Source organism: Anopheles cruzii, chromosome 3, assembly GCF_943734635.1.
Source record: "Anopheles cruzii chromosome 3, idAnoCruzAS_RS32_06, whole genome shotgun sequence".
Taxonomy (NCBI): Eukaryota; Metazoa; Arthropoda; class Insecta; order Diptera; family Culicidae; genus Anopheles; species Anopheles cruzii.
The window spans coordinates 9,133,609-9,140,618 of record NC_069145.1 but is presented as its reverse complement, the minus strand read 5'-3'; positions in this window follow the sequence as shown (position 1 = coordinate 9,140,618).

The window sequence follows — 7,010 nt, the reverse complement described above, 5'->3', positions numbered from 1 at the left end:
ATGCACGACGCAACTCGTTCGTTTGTTTTATGAAACAACCGTCCGAGTTCGTGTTTCGTTGGAACCGTCTGGGTGCCCGTGACTGGCTGCGAAAGCGTGTTTCCTTGGCTTGCATAATTTCCTAGCGGCGCGCGTGGTGAATCCGGTTGAACAACCGCACGAATGGCGATCGGATGATCGGATCGGATTTGCGATCCGAGTGGGGCGAAATGAATCGGTTCATCCCCAAGGATGTAGGTGTTTGTTCAGCATCCAGAAAGGAGAACAAGAACGACGTACTAAACTGCAATAGTGGGCACAGTAAAGGTGAGAGACAATGTTGTCCGCAACTCACAACTGCAAAGATATTGTTTTTGTGTCGTTAGATTAGATTAAGAGGTTAGTAAGGTTAAATTAAGTTAAATTTTGTAATCCTAGCATCGAGCAAGATAAAATTCTATATTTACCGTTTGTCAACATACCATAGGTTGCTTCGATTCGATGTAGGCTTCCAATTCCAATAGCCTTGTCGGTGATCAGAGCAAACGACGACTTTTTGTTTACTACTCGCAAGTGCTCGAAACAAATCTCATCTGAGCTGAGCTTTCGAGATCGACTGCTCGAAAGCTCAAACGATGCGCTGCGAGCAGTTTGAAATCACATATCGCAAAAGGTGGCCATTTTTTCACTTCGCCGTGAAAAGTGAGCTTAAAAGGTGCACCCAAACTGCACGATCGCACGCACGATCGAACATACACAACGATACGCTCACGGATTCGAGCAGTCTCGGCAAAGAAGTTCTCAGCTCACTCTCTTGCTCTCTCTCTCTCTCTCTCTCGAAAGCCGTTCCGTGTTTGGTGAGGCAGCCGCGCATGTAACCCTAAACCTGTTTCCCCTTCCTGCGACGGAATGCGCGGACCGTGTGGAGAACCACACACAAAGTGGAGTCATAAAATTGGTGTCTCAAGACACCATCGCACACACACACACACAAGCGGTCGCATGAAGAAGCCGTCACCTTCCCGTCACGATCCGAGAGCACCGTGAGCGTGAGCAGGACACAGCGTTGCGGTTGTTCGTGTTCGGCGCCAACCAGCTCTATACGGCGAGCTCTCTAAGGTCAGCCGCGATCGCGTCGAAGAAGCAGCTGTGTCGAGCGGCGCGGAGGGAACTCGAAAGCCGCGGACACGCAGGTTTCAGCTACCAGTCACCGTACGATCGTCGAGCAGTTTGGTCGATCTCTGGAGCGTCTGGATTGTTTCGTCGTTGTTTTTCTTTCTGGTTGCTCTCTCTGTGCCGTTGTGTGTGCCACAAACAGTTCTCCACCGAACGGCCCTGGCGCCCGCGAAGTGAAGGGGTTGAAGGGAAATCTCTGTCGCGCAGGCTGGCTGTCGAATGCACCCCCGAATGCAGCTCGATCGTTGATACTGAGGCTGTTTGTGGGTTCGCGCATGTTGGTGTGTGTTGTGTGCCTCAAAACTGCGTAAATCAAGTAAGTGCAGAGGTCCCCCGGGGGTCCAGGCGGCAATCTCCGGCGACGAGCAGAACCAAACCAACCAACCGACCGACCGACCGACGGAGCGATAAAATTGTGTGTAATTTTTGGCCGTTGTTTTCTTGTTCGCGGTGATCGCGTTGTTCCGTGTCGGCCGTGCCTTCCTAGTGTCCGTGCGCTTCACAGTGTGTTCTCCGGCAAGGTGTGTGCAATTTTATGTTTTCAACCCCCCCGCCGGAGGTGGCGTAAGCGTGAGAGCGATAGCGCGATTGCGTACGTGCAGGTTCAAGATTTATGCTTTCCCTGGCCCAGTGTTCTACGGTGGCTCTACAAAGTTGATCGAACTGTGCGAGTGTGCCTCTGTGCGCGTGTGTGTTTGTGTGTGTCTTGGAGCACGTTCGTTCAGAAATATCTGACAATTCCGAGCCCCCGCGACGCGAGGCCCCCATTCTAGCTAGGTGCGCTTCGCGCGGTCGTGGCAGGAATTTTAAGCCCGCGGTCGGAGAGATAGCCGGACTATTCGACGAGCTCTCGAACCTGCTGCTGCTGCTGCTGCTGCTGCTGAGATCACCCCTCCGGTCGGTCGCGGCCTGGCCTGGCGCACGATCACGAGGCTGAACGAATCAGCCGAGCTAACGCCGCGGACCTTTAGAGCCGACGACGACGACGAGCAGGGAATTTTAAGCAGCTTCTAGCCGGCCTACGGAGGTAAGCTCAAGTCCGAGGAGTGCGACGCGCGCCGGCAACAGGTTGCTGTTGTTGTTTTTATTCGCCCCCTTCACCCCACCGTGAGCGGGGCGCTTGTGGAGTGAAGCGTGGAATGTCTTGCGGTCCCCCCTACCGATTACCATGGCGGCGGCAGAAGGAACGCCACCTCCGGCCACCGTGCTAACTGTAAAGCGCTTGTTTTGTCGTCACTTGGAAGACCCAGTTTTGCGGTCACTGTTGTTAATGGAGCATCGCTCCTGCTCCGTCTCGCTTGCCCCGCTTGCTTCGGAGGCTCTCTTTCGGGGGAGTCAGTTGCAGTTGGAGGCACCGGCACCGGGGCCACAGAACCGGGAAGGAAATTCGGTTCAGGTTTTGCGTTTTCCGTGCCTCTATTTGTTCTCTCTCGCTCGCTCCCTCTCTCTCTCTCTCCTTCTGGGTTTCTTCGAACCACACGACGGTGGGTTAGATCGTTAGATTGCTCTTTAATTGATCTTACACAATTCCTACCCCCGGCAGGGTGCGTCGCTGTGGTGGGCCGTATAATTCTCTACCCGCCCTGTATAATCCTTCTTTAGGCCTTCGGCCGACGTCGTCGTCTTCGTCGATCGTGATGTCAGCCGAGGCACCGACCCGCTTGGAATGCTCTGCTCTCGGCACCGAAGAAAGGAAGGCTCGATGGCCCCGGGGCCAGACCGCACCGCGCACTGCCGTTTTCTCTTCTTTATTTTCGCGCGAAACGAAAGACTTCAATGATCGCGCAAGCGACGAGCGTGGCAAGTACGGCAAAGAACCCGGAACGTTGTAGCGTAATGACGGTTGAATGACGGTGATGATGATGAGTGAAAAATTACCCTTCCCATCTCGCTCGTCCCTTCGTTGGTTCCTCCCTGGTTCCCTCTCGTTTACACCTCCCGTACGGGCATTTCTTTGGTGATCGATCAAAGCAGACAGGGGATGAAGACGAGCAGCGGGAACGGGAGAAAAAAATGAGCCACACACACACACACACACACACACGGGGCGGAAGGTGCACGCAGCAGACAAGCATAATAAATCGGACAACAAAAATCAATTAACTCGAGCCAGAACAACATGTGTTGTGGCCCGCTTTTCCGGTTACGTAATGGACGGTCCGAGATCCGAGATAATCTGGGCTCTGGCCCCCTGGTTGCCGTAGCAACTGTAAAAAGAAGCGTTGGCTGTGTCAAACGCGTGCACTCCTGCTGCAACATTTGTTCTCTAATAATACACGCTGTTCCGCAGCCAAAACTGCAATCTAACTCCGCTCCGCTTCGAGGTTTCGTTGCCCCGGCTCGGCGTAGAAGAAGTTAAACAAACATTGTAGTCATCGTCGTGAGCTCACGCTGCGCGATTTATAGCGATTTGCTAGGCCCCTCGTTCGGGCTGGCGTAATGGGGTGTATGACATCAGAACACCAACCGTCTGCGAGTCGAGAAGTCAGAATTTGCTGAGGCAAACAAAACATTCGCCCGCATGATGTAAATTCAAGCCAACGAAGGTGGCCGTTCCGGAGCGGACCACAACAAAAAAATGGGCATTGCAAAACCCCCGCGAGTTCTCGCTGTCCGTGTGCCATGTGGCCAATTAAAGCGAACCCAAACGGCAACCGGAAAAGAACGAAAGTTTATAAATCATTTATGAGCCGTCTTTGGTTCGTCGTTTTTTTTGCACGTTCCTCCGCTTCGATGTAGTGGAAGGTCATTAAAGAAGAATAGGCCATTCTCACCCTAGGATTTCGGGAATCGGCGCGCTTAATGATCGGCGGGCGAAGTTTTAAATAAGCAAAATAAGTTCGTTTATTGCTCTCCGGTCCATTTCGATCATTATGCCGGGCCGATGGCGAGCTGCAAATCATCAGCCCGATCAGCTCGACCTAACAGCATAATGCTGCTGCCGCTCTTCGAGATGTTCTTTCCTCCCTTCGGCCGGAGCTGGAGTAGCACCGAAATCCGGTAACGGTACCTTATGTGTTAGCATCTCGCTGACCGCGGAAACTGATGGCAACAGAAGGCGTTAATAAGGGCAATAAAGTTGATTGAACGCAACCCGGAACAAGTTGTGGAACATGCGCTCCCCAACGTGAATGTTTTTTTTTGTTTAGGCTTTGGCAAAACAAGGGAAATCGCCAAACGACGTGGTTCGCACTTACGCCACCGTGTTCGGGCAGGTGCACTGTTTGGTCGGTGGTTGTTTGTTAAGTGATCGGCATCGGCAATCGATGGGTGAACTATTGGCACAGGATCAATAGAAACGGCTGTCCTAGAAATGGTCGCCTAAACTTCCGAACCCAACGACTGCAGTACGACAAGTAAATCTCGTTACGAAGAAATTATTCGTATTGCGTGGCCTGTCCTTTCATTGTGCTAAACGCCACGAGTTCCTTTTTTTGAAGTCCAATACATCAAGCATTCTCAGTGTCCTATTGACGATCGTTTGTGCTTCTCACAAACCCAAGAATAACATGATCGCACTACCTTTTAGCTCGACAAAGAGGGCCGTAACGACGTACAGGGTGGACCCTCGGAAGTGGAGAAGCATCGGGCGACCCTGTATCTTTGACATTAGCTGTCAGATCGACTAATGTCACATTTGAAGCGTCATTTAAGTACAATTTTAACCATGGAGCAGTACACACTAAACAAACGCACTGAAATTGTGCAGCTGTACATTTAAATTGACTTCGTCATCATGTCTGACGAGGCAGATTTTTCGTTAAATGGAGACGTAAATATACAAATCGGGCCGTAGTTTTTTGAAGACGATGATGGAGCTACGGAAACCATCATTGGTGAGCGTTCGGGGCATAATAACGGCTTTTGTTAACGGTCAATTGTTCATGAAAATGGACGCCACATGACACACGGATTAATCAATCATCAGATTTGAGACCCCCGAACCTTTATTTGTGGTGTTATTTGAAATACAAGCCAAGAACTCTAGCTGCCTTCCTAAAAATTGCCGGCGAAACGTTGGCAAATGGAAAAAGAGATGGAAAACGTTGAGAAAAGGGCACATTTGGTTACCAAGGCCAAAGCCATTATCTCCATTATATGGTTCCACAATGCTTCCACAGTGTATAAAAGTAATAATAAAATGTTCCCAGTCGTTGCTTACTGGTCTCAGTGTCGAAACGTACTTGTCGCACTGCGGCATATCGCACCAGAACGTTGAATCTCCTCATGGCCTAACTTTCAAACCAAACACACTCCGCTCGTTCGTGTGTCGTTCAAATTTATTCACGAGAAACGCTGCGCGGCTCGGCAAACATCGCGCCCAACGTCCATCATGCGGCTGATCATCATTTCCACTTCGGATACGGACGGATTCGTCCCCTGGCGGCACCGCCGGTGGCCTACTCGTCATCCAGAGCGCTCCAACATCCTCATTTCTTCACACATTGTCACATTGTGTGTGGCGGGGGGGCGTGCGAGAAACTGTGATCGAAATTCGGTGACAGATTTCACCCCAGACCCGATCCCGGTCGAGGTCGATTAACTCCGCGCCGTCAATCCCCTGGACCGATCGGGGCCGGAGCGAATTTGGCGTCTGGATTTCGACTTGCAAATTGCTGCCAACATCCGGCTGCAAATCTCCGGTTAAGTGGTCACGCGGTGGGGATCGCGAGATACCACAATCGATGGGGAAATCCCATCTTTTCCTACCTTTTTTGGTTCGTTGCTCGAACCGAACCAATAGGGCACCACCACCACGGCGGGGCCCCAAGGGCGCGGGGTAAAAAAACTGGAACACTCGCGTCAAGACGTCCGCTCCAGTTTCGGTTGACACGGCGGCGGCGGCGGCGACAGTCGAGAAACCGCTCCAAATGATCTGTCACAGCAGTGTCCCCGATTTCCCCCCCTTTGCCGGGCGGGCACCCTTCAGCGAAGCGAACCAGAATTGTCCGGAAAATTAAGCTGATGATGACACTCTGAGAGAGACGGAGAGAGAGAGAGAGCCGGCCCAATTAAACTTCAACGCAAACGCAAGCAACGAACGGCAGATTTTCCAGGTCGCACGGGCACGGTTCACGACCGGGCCACGACCAGGCCTTTAGCCTAATTTTTCCGACATCTTTCACAGGTGATAAAAAAGGGAAAGAAAAGTTAATGAACTAATCCGTTGCTTTCTCGCTCACACACACACCCATTAGAGAGGGACACAGAGGCCTAATGGGCGCAGGTCGCACCATCCTGATAAGCCAATAAAAGCGATAACACCGAACAACACCGGTGGCCACCATAATCTGATCTCCACCCCCGGGTCTCTCCCTCCCTCGCCACCACCAGTATGGCTGCCACTGATGACACCGATGAAAAGCGGGTTTCCCTCCGTGGGCAATGGGAAAACTTTAATCCGTTTCGGGCCCCATGAGACGCCACGAGAATGGCCGATTTTTCCGGCGACCCCCGGAGGTGGTAATTTTCCGGCATGGCTGCGTGCGTGTGTGTGTGTGGTTGGGCAGCACAGCCGACGCTGACGGAACGGGGGAGGGCCGTTTGGTGTAGCTTTTCCACAGGGTGCAGGGTGGGTTTTAGAGCCACAATACAATGAAGAAGCGACGCCAGGCCGGCCAGGTTGGTTTATGGTGCACCCGGCGAGGGGTGGAAACCAGTCAGGGGAAAACCAACCTAACACAGCGCCCTGCCCCGGGCCCATTCATTTATGGCTCGAGACACGAGGCTGGGCTCGAGCCGCCTAGTTGCTGGTTGCTGCTACTCGACGTTCCGACGGCACGTCTCATTACAATTCCGCGTTCGTGTCTCTTTCGGTCTCTTTTTCCCGGTTTTTGTTTCCCCGCTGATCGCCT